General features: G+C 40.4%; 1 pseudogene; it reads right to left on the minus strand.

The window, feature by feature from the left end:
- Positions 1-2,010: 2,010 nt before the first annotated feature.
- Positions 2,011-2,415, minus strand: LOC101032874 (mitochondrial import inner membrane translocase subunit TIM14 pseudogene; annotated as a pseudogene).
- Positions 2,416-13,941: the final 11,526 nt, after the last annotated feature.

Genomic DNA, 13,941 nt, shown 5'->3' on the forward strand with positions numbered 1-13,941 from the left:
CCTGAGTGAGAAATGGCATTTAGAGACCAATATCTAAGCACTAGGGATGCTCCTTACAACATAGTCATTTCTTATTTCAATCTCTTTTCAGTGAGCAGAGCTAAGTATTGAATATTTTTTAAAGTTAAAATAGATCATTTATACTGAAACTTTAATTTCCAAATCAGGTCTGAAAAGTTTTTACTTAACCTCTTCTGTCTTAGGTCTCTTTATCCTCTCTACCATGCCCAAACTCCTGGGTTCCAATGTCACCAGCATAATTATTATTTTTATTATTAGTAGTAGTAATAATAGTAGTAATAGTAGTAGATGCTGCCCAGACCTTTCCCTTCAGGAACAAAATACCTCTAAAAAAAAAAAAAAAAAAGCAAAAAGAACTTTCCCGGCAACTTTCATTTAAGGAACAAAATATTTCTGTCTACTGGACCTGTTGCCTGCTGATGGCTCCACAGCTGAGTTCACCAGAAATTGCCCTCAGCCAAAAAGTACTGTGTTGGCCAAGGTTATGCCTCCTCCACAGGTGAAAGTCTCATCCAAAGATTGGGTTACATGGGAGTACAAAGGTAAGATTTCCTTGTCTCAGTTTGAGACACTTCTTAAAGACCAGCAATTTAACAGCTTCCCATGGGATCAACCAAGGTCTCTCTTGCCTGACAATTCAACCTGTACCTCTCTGGCCCTCGTTCCTTCCGTCTCTGATTGGTATTGTTTCCTGAGGACGCTCCCTAACAAATGACCTGCATGAAATCCCACAGAAGAGTATCAGAGTATATTTATCACAGAATCTAACCAAAGACAGTTTTAATCTCACAATGCACAGGCAGTCTTCCAGTATTAGATTGGTGCAACACTATCACTAACAACATAATTACTGAGGCCATTTTAAATAATATGTTTATGTTATTTTTATTTTGTGCTTAGGTCATATCTGATTAGGGATGTATTGTCTAATTACTCTTTTTTTTTTTTTTTTTTTTTTTTTTGAGACGGAGTTTCGCTCTTGTTACCCAGGCTGGAGTGCAATGGCGCGATCTCGGCTCACCGCAACCTCCGCCTCCTGGGGTCAGGCAATTCTCCTGCCTCAGCCTCCTGAGTAGCTGGGATTACAGGCACGCGCCACCATGCCCAGCTAATTTTTTGCACTTTTAGTAGAGACGGGGTTTCACCATGTTGACCAGGATGGTCTCGATCTCTCGACCTCGTGATCCACCCGCCTCGGCCTCCCAAAGTGCTGGGATTACAGGCTTGAGCCACCGCGCCCGGCCCTAATTACTCTTTTAAAGGCACTTGAAATCGTTTCTGTCTGTATAGTGAGACTACTAACTTGATTTGCAGGTTAAGTTCATTTGTTTCATTTTGCTTTTGATTTTTAGAGATTTTGTTTTAAAGCTTATTTAATTATGTAACTACATGATTCCTGATTCAGTTATAGAAAATTATATATATTCTGAAAAATCTAGTTTCTACTCCTGTTTTCTTCACCCTCTCCCATGTGTAAATACATTTTTTAGTTTTTGGATTACCCTTCCATTGTATGCTTTTTTTTAATACTAGCAAAGACTGTGTGTGTGTGATATATCCCCTCTGCTTTAATAGATGAGTGGTAGCATAGTACACACATTTCTGTCTCTTATTTTTCACTTATGAATTTATTTTGGAAGTCATTCCACTAAAGAATATGGAAGCATTCCCCATTATCTTTTATTTTCTTTTGTTGGGCAAGTTTCTTTGCTTCTCTGAGCATCAGTTTCCTCATCTTCAGTATGAAGAAAGCTATGCCTGCCCCCACAGGTAACTGGACAGTTTAAGAGAGTGCCTGGCTGTTAGAAGTTTTTGGCAACTGCCCCTTGCAGTATGCCAAGCTATATGCATAGACAAGACCTCACCTAACCGGAATCCTTAGTAATGTGAAGAGTTTTAGGAAACAATTCTGCCTGAAGTCTCCTAGATTTGCCACCTATTCTGTTTGTTTTTTTAAATTGTAGCTCTGAGGCATTTTATTATAAAAACTTAGTACTCATATACATAAACTAATATGAACTTAAATTTCGTCATATATTTACTTAATTGTTTAGCTTGACCTTCTAGTAAATCTTTAGCTTCATTGATTTTGGCTGCCATATAAGGAGATCCTCCTTTGTCAGGATGATTTAAAAGCCTAATTTGTTGATGAACATCTCTTATTTTCCCTTTATTGGCAGTAGCACTTACACCTAGTATTAACGCTGCTTCCTGTTTTGTCATTTTGGATTCAAACCCACCTCTGTCATAGCCACCACTGAAGGCAGACTTTGGTAGACTTTGAAAAACTTGTTTTACTTGAGGCTCCATGTGCTTCATGGCTTGCAAAACATAACGGCCTGCAAATCCTGCAGCTGGAATGGTCAGTCCAATTGCTGCCACTGTGCTGGCCATGGCTGCGACTGGGCTCCCTGGCTTCCACTGGGAGCATGGCTCATCCCAGCACAGAGGTCGCAGCTGACACCCGCACGCCTAGACCAGAGAGCGACATGTGTTTTTTTGTTTTTGTTTTTTTAAATTTCCAACTTTAAGTTCGCTGGTACATGTATAGGATGTGCAAGTTTTTTACGCAGTTAAACATGTGTCACAGTGCTTTGTCGCACAGATCATCGCATGGCCCATTTCTTAAGCCCAGCATCCATTAATTATTCTTCCTGATGCTCTCCCTCCTCCCACACCCCACCCTCTGACAGGCCCAGTGTGTGTTGTTCCCCTCCATGTGTCCACGTATTCTTATCATTCAGCTCCCACTTGTAAGTGAGGATGCAGTATTTGGTTTTCTGTTCCTAAATTAGTTTGCTAAGGATAATGGGGTCCAGTTCCATGCATGTCCCTGCAAAGGACATGATCTTATTCCTTTTTATGGCTGCATAGTATTCTATGGTGTATATGTCCCATATTTTCTTTATCTAGTCTATTAGTGATAGGCATTTAGGTTGATTCCATGTCTTTGATATTGTGAACAGTGTTGCAATGAACATACACATGCATGTATAATAGTATGATTTATTTTCCTTTGGGTATTTACCCAGTAATATGATTGCTGGGTCAAATAATATTTCTGCCTCTAGGTCTTTGAGGAATTGCCACACTGTCTTTCACAATGGTTGAACTAGTTTACACTCCCACCAACAGTATAAAAATATTCCTTCAGCACTTTGGGAGGCCGAGGTGGGTGGATCACGAGGTCAAGAGATCAAGACCATCCTGATCAACATGGTGAAACCCCATCTCTACTAAAAGTACAAAAAAAATTAGCTGGGCATGGTGGCGCATGCCTGTAATTCCAGCTACTCAGGAGGCTGAGGCAGGAGAATTGCCTCAACCCAGGAGGGAGAGGTTGCGGTGAGCCGAGATCGCCGCATTGTACTCCAGCCTGGGTAACAAGAGTGAAACTCCGTCTCAAAAAAAAAAAAAAAAAAAAAAAAAAATTCCTTTTTCTCCACAACCTCACCAACATCTGTTGTTTTTTGACTTTTTGATAATAGCCATTCTGACTTGTGTGAGATGGCATCTCATTGTGGTTTTGACTTGCATTTCTATAATTATCAGTGATGCTGAGGTTTTTTTCATATGTTTTTTGGCTGCATGTATGCCTTTTATTGAGAAGTGTCTGTTTATGTCCTTGGCCACTTTTTAATGGGGTTGTCTTTTTTTTTTCTTGTAAATTTGTTTAAATTCTTTATCGATACTAGATTTTAGACGTTTGTCAGATTAATAGATTACAAAATTTTTCTCCCATTCTGTAGGTTGTCTATTTACTTTAATGATAGCTTCTTTTGCTGTGCATAACAAATGAAATCTAATTAAACTACCAAAGCTCTTTAGTTAATTAGATGTCATTTGTCTATTTTTGCCTTTGTTGCAGTTGCTTTTGGTTTCTTCATCATGAAATCTTTCCCTGTGCTATGTCCTGAATGGTATTGCCTAGATTTTCTTCTGAGTTTTTTATAATTTTGCATTTTACATCTAAATCTTTAATCCATGTTGAGTTGATTTTTGTATATGGTGTCAGGAAGGGGTCCAGTTTCAATTTTCTGCATATGGCTAGCAAGTTAGTTCCCCCAGCACCATTTATTAAATAAGGAATCCTTTCCCCATTGCTTGTTTTGGACAGGTTTGTCAAAAATCAGCTGGTTGTGTGTGGCTTTATTTCTGGGTTCTGGGTTCTGTTCCATTGGTCTATGTGTCTGTTCCTGTACCAGTACCATGCTGTTTTGGTTACTGTAGCCCAGTAGTATAGTTGAAGTCAGGTAGTGTCATGCCTCCAGCTTTGTTCTTTTGGCTTAGGATTGTCTGGGATATGCAGACACTCTTTTTTAGCTCTATATGAATTTTACAATCTTTTTTAAAAAATATTTATTTATTTTAGTTCAGTGAAGAATGTCAATGGTAGTTTAATGGGAATAGCATTGAATCTATAAATTGTTTTTGGCAGTATGGCCATTTTTATGATATTGATTCTTTCCATCCATGAGCATGAAATGCTTTTACTTTTGTTTGTGTCATCTCTGATTTCTTTTAGCCATGGTTTATAGTTCTCCTTGAAGAGGTCCTTCATGCCCCTAGTTAGCTGTATTCTTAGATATTTTATTCTCTTTGCAGTAATTGTGAATAGGAGTTCATGGTTTGGCTCTTGGCTTGCTTGTTGTTGGTATATAGGAATGCTAGTGAACTTTGCACATTGATTTTGTGTCCTGAGACTATGTAGAAGTTGCTTATCTGCTTAAGAAGCTTCTGAGGCCGGGCGCAGTGGCTCAAGCCTGTAATCCCTGCACTTTGGGAGGCCGAGGCGGGTGGATCACGAGGTCAAGAGATCGAGACCATCCTGGTCAACATGGTGAAACCCCGTCTCTACTAAAAATACAAAAAATTAGCTGGGCATGGTGGCGCGTGCCTGTAATCCCAGTTACTCAGGAGGCTGAGACAGGAGAATTGCCTGAGCCCAGGAGGCGGAGGTTGCGGTGAGCCGAGATCGCGCCATTGCACTCCAGCCTGGGTAACAAGAGTGAAACTCCGTCTCAAAAAAAAAAAAAAAAAGAAGAAGCTTCTGAGCTGAGACAATGGGGTTTCTAGATATTGAATCATGTCATCTGCAAACAAAGACAGTTTGACTTTTTCTTTTCCTGTTTGAATACCCTTTATTTCTTTCTCTTGCTTGATTGCCCTGGCCAGATCTTCCAATACTATGTTGAATAGGAGCAGTGAGAGAGAGCAAACTTATCTTGTGCCAGTTTTCAAGGGGAACTTCCAGTTTTTGCCCATTTAGTATGATATTGGCTGTGTCATAAATGGCTGTGTCATAAATGGCTCTTATTATTTTGAGGTGTGTTCCTTCAATACCCAGTTTACTGAGAATTTATAACATGAAGGAATGTTGAATTTTATTGAAGGCCTTTTCTGCATTTATTGAGATAATCACGTGCTTTTTGTCTTTACTTCTGTTTATGTGACGAGTTACATTTATTGATTTGTGTATATTGAACCAGCCTTACATCATGGGGATGATGCCTACTTGATCCTGGTAGATAAACTTTTTGATGTGCTGCTGAATTTGGTTTGCAGTATTTTGTCGAAGGTTTTTGCATCAATGTTCATCAAGGATATTGGCCTGAAGTTTTCTTTTTTTGTTGTCTCTCTGACAGGTTTTGGTATCAGGATGATGCTGGCCTCATAGAATGAATTAGGAAGGAGTCCCTCCTTTTCAATTTTTTGGAATACTTTCAGTAGGAATGGTACCAGCTCTTCTTTCTACCTCTGGTAGAATTCAGCTGTGAATCCATCTGGCGCTGAGCTTTTTTTGGTTGGTAGGTTATTTATTATTGCCTCAATTTCAGAACATTTTATTGGTCTATTCTTGGAGTCAATTTCTTTCTTATAGATTTTCTGGTTTATGTGCGTAGAGGTCTTTATAGTATTCTCTGGTGGTTGTTTGTATTTCTGTAGGGTCATGGATGATATTCCCCTTGTCATTTCTGATTTTGTTTATCTCAATCTTCTGTCTTTTCTTCTTTGTTAGTCTAGCTAGCAGTCTATTTTATTTTAATTTTTTTAAAAAACCCCAGGTTATGGATTCATTGATTCTTTTTTTTTTTTTTTTCAATTTTCCCTTAACTGGATCTTTATTTATTTATTTATTTATTTATTTTTTAAATTGCATTTTAGGTTTTGGGGTACATGTGAAGAACTTGCAAGATTGTTGCATAGGTACACACATGGCAGTGTGGTTTGCTGCCTTCCTTCCCCTCAGCTATATCTGTCACTTCTCCCCATGCCATCTCTCCCTACCTCCCCACCCCCCAGATTCATTGATTCTATAAGGGATTTTCAGGCCTCTATCTCTGGCAGTTCAGCTCTGATCTTGGTTATTTCTTGTTTTCTGCTAACTTTGGGGTTTGTTTGCTCTTGGTTCTCTAGTTCTTTTAGTTGTGATGTTAGGTTATTGAGAACTTTCTAGCTTTCTGATGTGAGCATTTATTGCAGTAAATTTCACTCTTAACACTGCTTTAGCTGTGTCCCAGAGATTCTGGTACATTGTCTTTTTGCTCTCATTAGCTTCAAAGAAGCTCTTGATTTCTACCTTAATTTTATCCTTTTTACCCAAGAATAAATTTCCATGTAGTTGTGTGATTTTGAGTGAATTTCTTTACCTTTTTTTTTTTTTTTTTTTGAGACAGAGTCTTGCTCTGTTGCCCAGGCTGGAGTGCAGTAGCACAATCTCAGTTCACAATCTCATGGCCCAGGATCTCTGCCTCCTGGGTTCAAGTGATTCTCCTGCCTCAACCTTCTGAGTAGCTGGAATTACAGGCATGCATCACCACACCTGGCTAATTTTTGTATTTTTAGTACAAATGGGGTTTTATCGTGTTGGCCAGGCTGGTCTCAAACTCCTGGCTTCAAGTGATTCACCTGCCTTGTTCTCCCAAAGTTATGGGATTAGAGTCATGAGCCACCATGCTCAATCTTGAGTGAATTTCTTAATCTTGAGTTCTAGTTGGATTGTGCTATGGGCTGAGAGACTATTTGTTATGATTTCAGTTTTGCATTTGCTGAGGAGTGTTTTACTTCCAATTATGTGATCAATATTAGAGTAAGTGCCATGTGGCAATAACAAGAATGTAAATCTGTTGTTTTGAGGTGGAGAGTTCTGCGATGTCTATCAGGTCCACGTGAATGAGAGCTGAGGTCAGATCCTGAATATCTTTGTTAATTTTTTGTCTCAATCTGTCTAATGTTGTCATGGGGTGTTAAAGTCTCCCACTATTATTGTGTGGGAGTCCAAGTCTCTTTGTAGGTCTATAAGAACATGCTTTATGAATCTGGGTGCTCCAGTATTGGGTGAATATATATATTTAGAATAGTTAGGTTTTCTTGTTGAATTAAATCCTTTACCATTAATGGATTGCCCTTCTTTGTCTTCTTTAGTTTTTGTGGGTTTAAAGTAGATTTTGTCAGAAACTAGGATTGCAACTCCTGCTTTTCTCTGTTTCCCACTTGCTTGGTACATTTTACTCCATCCCTTTATTTTCAGCCTATGTTTGTCTTTGCATGTGAGATGGGTCTCTTGAAGACAGCATATGTATGGGTGTTGATTCTTTATCTAGCTTGCCATTCTGTGTCTTTTAATTGGGGCATTTAGCCCATTTACATTTAAAATTAGTATTGTTATATGTGGATTTGATCCTGTCATCATGATGCTAGCTGGCTATTTTGGAGACTTGTTTATGTGGTTGCTTCGTAGCGTCACTGGTCTGTGTACTTCAGTGCATTTTTGTTGTGGCTGGTAATGGTTTTTCCTTTTCATATTTAGTGCTTTCTTTAGGAGCTCTTGTAATGCAGGTCTGGCGTTAACAAATTCCCTTAGCATTTGCTTGTCTGAAAAGAAAGTTATTTCTCCTTTACTTATGAAGCTTCCTTTGGCCAGATATAAAATTCTGGTTTGTTCCTTAAGAATGTTAAATATTGGCTCGCAATCTCTTCTAGCTTGTAGGGTTTCTACTGAGAGGTCTGCTATTAGTCTGATGGGCTTCCTTTTGTAGGTGACCTCGCCTTTCTACCTGGCTGTCCTTAAAATTTTTCCTTGGAAATTTGATGATTATGTGTCTTGGGAATAATCTTCTTGTGGAGTACCTTACTGGGGTTCTCTGCATTTCCTGGATTTGAATGTTGGCCTGTTTTGCTAGGTTAGGAAATTTCTCCTGAATAAAATCCTGACACATGTTTTCCAACTTGGTTCCATTCTCCCTGTCTCCTTCAGAGACACCAATCAGTCATAGATTCGGTCTCTTTATATAATCCCACATTTTTCAGAGGTTTTGTTCATTCCTTTTCATTTTTTTTCTCTCTATTTTTGTTTGCCTGTTTTAATTCAGAAAGATAGTCTTCAGGCTCGGAGATTCTTTCCTCTGCTTGTTCTTCTCTGCTATTAATACTTGTGATTGCATTGTGAAGTTCTTGTAGTGTGTTTTTCAGCTCTATCAGGTTGCTAATGTTCCTCTCTAAATTGGCTATTTTGGCTGTTAGCTCCTGCATTGTTTCTTGGTTGGTTGTTTTGAAACGGAGTTTCACCCTGTTGCCCAGCCTGGAGTGCACTGGAATGATCTCAACTCACTACAAACTCTGCCTCCTGAGTTCTAGCAATTCTCCTGCCTTAGCCTCCCGAGTAGCTTGGATTACAGTCATGTACCACTGGGCCCAGCTAATTTTTGTATTTTTAGTAGAGACAGGGTTTCACCATGTTGGCCAGGCTGTTCTTGAACTCCTGATGTGATATGATCCACCTGCCTCGGCCTTCCAAAGTGTTGGGATTACAGGCGTGAGCCTGCATTGTTTTTATCATGATTCTTAGCTTCCCTGCATTGGGTTACAACATGCTCCTTTAGTTTAGCAAAGTTCATTTTTATATTTTTATCTACATTCTGAAGCCTACTTCTGTCATTTCAGCTATCTCAGCCTCAACCCAGTTCTGAGCCCTTGCTGGAGGAGTGTTGGGGTCATTTGGATGAAAGAGGGCTCTCTGGATTTTTTAGTTTTCAGCATTTTTACATTGATTCGTTCTCATCTTTGTTGGCTTATCTACATTTGATCTTTGAGGTTGCTGACCTTTGGATGGGGTTTTTGTAGGGTTTGTTGTTGTTTTCTGTTCATTTTTCTTTTAAGAGTCTGGCTGCCCACTCTTCCATAGGGCTGCCGTGATTTGCTGGGGGTCTGCTTCAGACCCTAGTTACCTCAGCTTTTTCCATATTTGGAGGTATCACCAGTGAAGGTTGCAAAACAGCAAATATGGAAGCCTGCCCCTTTCTCTGGAAGCTTTGTTCCGGTAGGTACTGACATGTTGCTGGCCCAAACACACCTGTAGGAGGTGGCTGGAGACCCCACTTGGGAAGTCAGAAGGAACAAGGATCAGAAACTCACTTAAAGAAGCAGTCTGGCAGCTTTTTTGTAGAGCAGCTATGCTGTGTTGGGGATCCTTTCAGCTTCTGATTGGTTTGGGCTCTCCAAGACCCATAGGCTGGACTGGCTGAGAAACCCAAACAGCCAGGATGGCAGCCTGTCCTCTCTCTGGGCAATCCATCCCAGGGGGAAATTAGAACTCTGTTGGCTGTAGAACATGGGCAGGGGTGGCAGGAAGCCCCAGCTGGCTGCTTTCTCTTTTCTTAGCTTTATATTACCCCATTCTTTGGATATTCACTTATTGAGCCCATCTCCTGCAGCTGGACATTTGGCTTATTTCCAGCCTTTTGCTCTTACCATTAGTGCTATAATGACTAACCTTATGTATAGATTTCTAGAAGAAAGGTGCCGGGTCAAAGGACAAATACATAGAACTTTTTCTCGAAATCAGTGAATTCTGTGGGATTGTAACACTTTGAATTCCCAGCAGTGATGTATGCAAATGCCTACTCCCCAGCCATGCCAAGAATATGATGTCAGTCTTAAAGCTAATAAGTGAAAAAATAGCATGGTACTCTTGTTTGAATTTGTATTTTTCTTTTGTGAGAGAAGTTGAGCATCTTGTCTTATGTTTAAGGGACATTTGCATAATTGAACATGGCTCAGCATTTCATGTTGATACACTAGTCAGCAAGTTGGAAAGACAAGAGGAAATGGAGAGCCGGCAAATTCTAAGAATATGATACACGTATTTTATATCTCGTTTACTTTCACTTCACATTAGCTACAGGGAAAATTTCCTAGTTTCCCTTTAGGTAACGTGAAATGAAAGTAAATGAGGTATACAGTTTGGGTGAGCATGGGTCCCATTAAACTTGGAATAGGGGTAAATGTTGTATTACCAAGAGAAAGACAAGGTGAGTGGACACTGGGGACAGTTAGCAGTTTCTGCTACATCATCTTCTTTTAAGAAAAGCCTAGCTATTATCACAGCCCTATGTGATTTTTGTCTTATATTTCTTCTTTGTCCTTATGTCTTGCTCTACTTCCTCTTACTGGCATTCTTGCTGTTTCTCCAGAAATCAAGCATCCTCTCTTGTGGGTCTATGTTCTCTTCCCTATGCCTGGAATGTTCTTCCAGAACTCACTGCTCACTCTCAGAATTCTGCTCAAAGGTAAGCGCTTCCTTAAACACTAATGGTAATTAACATGCTCCACATATCCAACTTTTACTCTCCTTTGCTTTTCTTCCAAAGACCTGGGGGTTGTTGGAGAGTCCATTCTTAGAAAGCCTGACACCCCTGTCTGTAGACCGGCAGCCATGCGATTCACACTTAGATGACCGATGGGCACCCGCTTTTTACCTCCTAAACAAATTTAAAAGAAGGAAAAGACAGATTAGCAGGTGAAAGGGATCCAGTGTCACTCACCAGTCTGAAGTCCAACGTTCTCCTGACTGGCTTGCCAAAAGATATAACAGGGGAGCGTACTCAGCTTCCCATTCCAAAGAGGTTCTTAGCCTCGCTAACCCCGAAGAATGGGGAAAGGGTCCCCGGAGGCATGGTGAGTTTGCCATTAAAATAAATATCGTGGACCCAAAAAGTTTGCAGAAAAGCAATTTATTAGACAGAGAGAGAGAGAGAAAGAAGAACAGCTTCCACCCCGTCACGGGAAGGGACCAGGAGAAGGAATCTGTATAGGTAGGAGCAGCTGGAGTTTTAACCCTTGAGTTATTCCCTCCCCATTCATGTTCTCGTCCAATGAGAGGAGTTTTTTCAAACTTCCTCTGGAGTGATTGATCTTTTGACTCGTGATACCAGATGGGCTGCATGGTCCACAACTCTAAGTTACAGAGCCCCCTCCTCCCAGGACTTTTGTGGATTTTTTGGGACAAAGGAGCTTCACCTGGCTTTTTCTACCTAGCCCTCAAGTGGGAAACCCAGACAAAGAACTTTACATTTGAAACTCCTCTGGTTCCTGGATGGAGGCGTGGAGCCAAGAAACTCCTGCTTTTTAAACCACACCCCTCGCAGACCTGGGAAGAGAAATCCCTCAATTCTGTCACTGCATAACAAACCTCACCACAACTCTGTAGCTCAAAACAATAATCATTCATTATTTTAATGCATCTGTGGGCTGAGGGTAGATTGATCAAGACTAGGCCTCACTGGACTTGCCTGTGAGCTACAAGTCGGGTCCAGGCTGGTTCCTTGCATAGCAAGCTAGCTAGGGATGTTCTCAAGACAGTGGCAGAGGCACAAGAAGGCAAGCCTCATCATGCAAAGACCTTCTAAGCCTCTGTTTGTTACTACACTTGATCTTAGCGGAAAGGCTGAAAAGCGATACCTCTGTTTGTTATGTCTGCCAGTATCCTATGGACCAAAGCAAGTCACATGGCCGACCACAACTTGAATAGCACAAAAAGGCATAAGCATACTCTTTTCATGAAGGTCGGGTCAGGGGAGGGATATTTGCTAAAATATAATCTCATCTACCATTTTATTTTTTTTTAATTTCGTATGAGAAAACTCAGGTACCTAGAAAATTGAAATGAAATGCAAATTCAGTTAGTATAGTTCCACTCTAGCCAGTATAAATTCAGCCTGATTCACAAATATGAGGGTTAGAACAGTGCGCTTGGCACTTAGTAGGCATTTAATAAAGATTTGTTAGACAAATGAATGAACTCAGCACAGTACATGGCACATAGTTGGTACTTGATCAATGTTAGCTATTATTATTGAGAAAACGAACAGTTGGGAACAAGGTAAAGGCGTGTTCATTGTCACATTAAAACATTGCTTCAGTGGCCAATGGAAGGATTATTAATTATTTAGGGAAAAGTAAATAAATTTTTGGACTCATTAACTACTATTGATCAAAGGCCCAAACTCCGTGAAATTATGTTCTTATTTCCAGAGTTTTGTTCATTACAGATGTTATTTCTGAAAAACAAATTATTTTTTAAAAACAAAGGATTATTGTGCCTTGTATGACATTCATGAGTATTGTATTGAACCTAGCAATCTGACTCCCCCTTTCTCCCATGCTGCTAAATTTCTTTCTCTAACTGTACTTGGAATTTACATCATTTCGTTGTTTTCCTCATTAATGAGTTAAATAAATCTTTGACATGTCTTCATCCTATATTTTGAATTACATATTTAACTTTTTGAAAATTGTACTTTAAAATTAGCATTATTTTAAAAAAATTCGGCTAGATTTGTAAGTAGTTATTTACTTTCAATTTAATTCAACTATTATTTACAGAATTCCTGGTCTTCTAGGGTACAGGGATGTGAAGTTGGAATATAAGAGAGGAGAGACTAGGAACTGGTGATTGCTAGCTAGCCTTGTATACTAGCAACTGGGAGTCCCAAAGAATATCATGGACCATATAAAGCAGACTTGACAACTTAGAAGTCATTATCAAGGTTTTCCAAGGGCCTGTGTTATTTCAAGATTCTGATTATGTAACTGGAAACTTGTAGATGGTTTTCAGGGGCAGTTAGTATCCTGAAAAGAAAAAAATTGTTGAAGCCTCATCTTCTGGAAATACCTGTTTATCAACATTCAGGTATTAAATGATTATTGTGGGCAACAGTCCTTCAATAGCCACCATGGAAGGGGTGGGGGTTGAAGTCTTTAGTTTGAAATAAACAATTAACAAAGGAGATTTAAAAGTTTAGTTCGAGGACTCCTCAAAATTCAAAATTTCCCATACCAGTCTCAACAAAAGCCACTAATGCACCACAGTGGAATCCCATTTCAGTATCATGCAACTGTTTTTAATCTGACGCTTTTCCTCTTTGACCTTTTCACTCTCGAATTAAATAATAATTTTATAGATTTTCGGAACATTTTGGAGTTTACGAAAGGGCACTGTGCGTTCTCTTACTGGGCCTATTAGCATTCCAGTAAGTGTCAGGTTGAGGATGGGAATCAGGAGGGCTTTGAGTACTTAGATCTTGGATTCTCATGACTAGGAAAGTTGAATTGCAGGATTGACTCTTTTCTCGTAATAGTTGGACACCTCGGGAAAGGTGAATAACAGCCCTCAACTTGGGCCCAGAAACTTCTCTGTTACTTAACTATTTTTGTAAGTTAGTCTCTTGCCCATAAAACAAAGACTGACTAGTCAGAAACATGGCTTTCCACGGATTCTGTGAACTAGTCTAGGTAGGGGATTTAGCACGGAGGTCGGCACAAGAGAGCATTGCTTCATCCAGAGCACCTGACTAATGCTGGGAGTCCCACCAAGTGTCCAGTAGGCTACGGAGCCGCAGGGCAGTGGAACGAGCGCCCTGGGGGCTCATACCGATCCGGTACAGGAGGCTTCTCGGCCGGTTCGGGACCTAGAGCCCCAGGGCCGCTCCCCTCGGCCTGGCCTTGGCCTTGCCTTCAACTGGGAGGCTGCGCGGAGCACTCACTCCGCCCCCAGCGCGCTGGGGCGGGGACACCGTTCCCCGGGAAACGGGACGCGCTGCTCGACCCAGGCAGTCGCCTCGGCCCGGCAGGCTACCACCG

The sequence above is a fragment of the Saimiri boliviensis genome, chromosome 10 (assembly GCF_048565385.1).
Source record: "Saimiri boliviensis isolate mSaiBol1 chromosome 10, mSaiBol1.pri, whole genome shotgun sequence".
NCBI classification, from domain to species: domain Eukaryota; kingdom Metazoa; phylum Chordata; class Mammalia; order Primates; family Cebidae; genus Saimiri; species Saimiri boliviensis.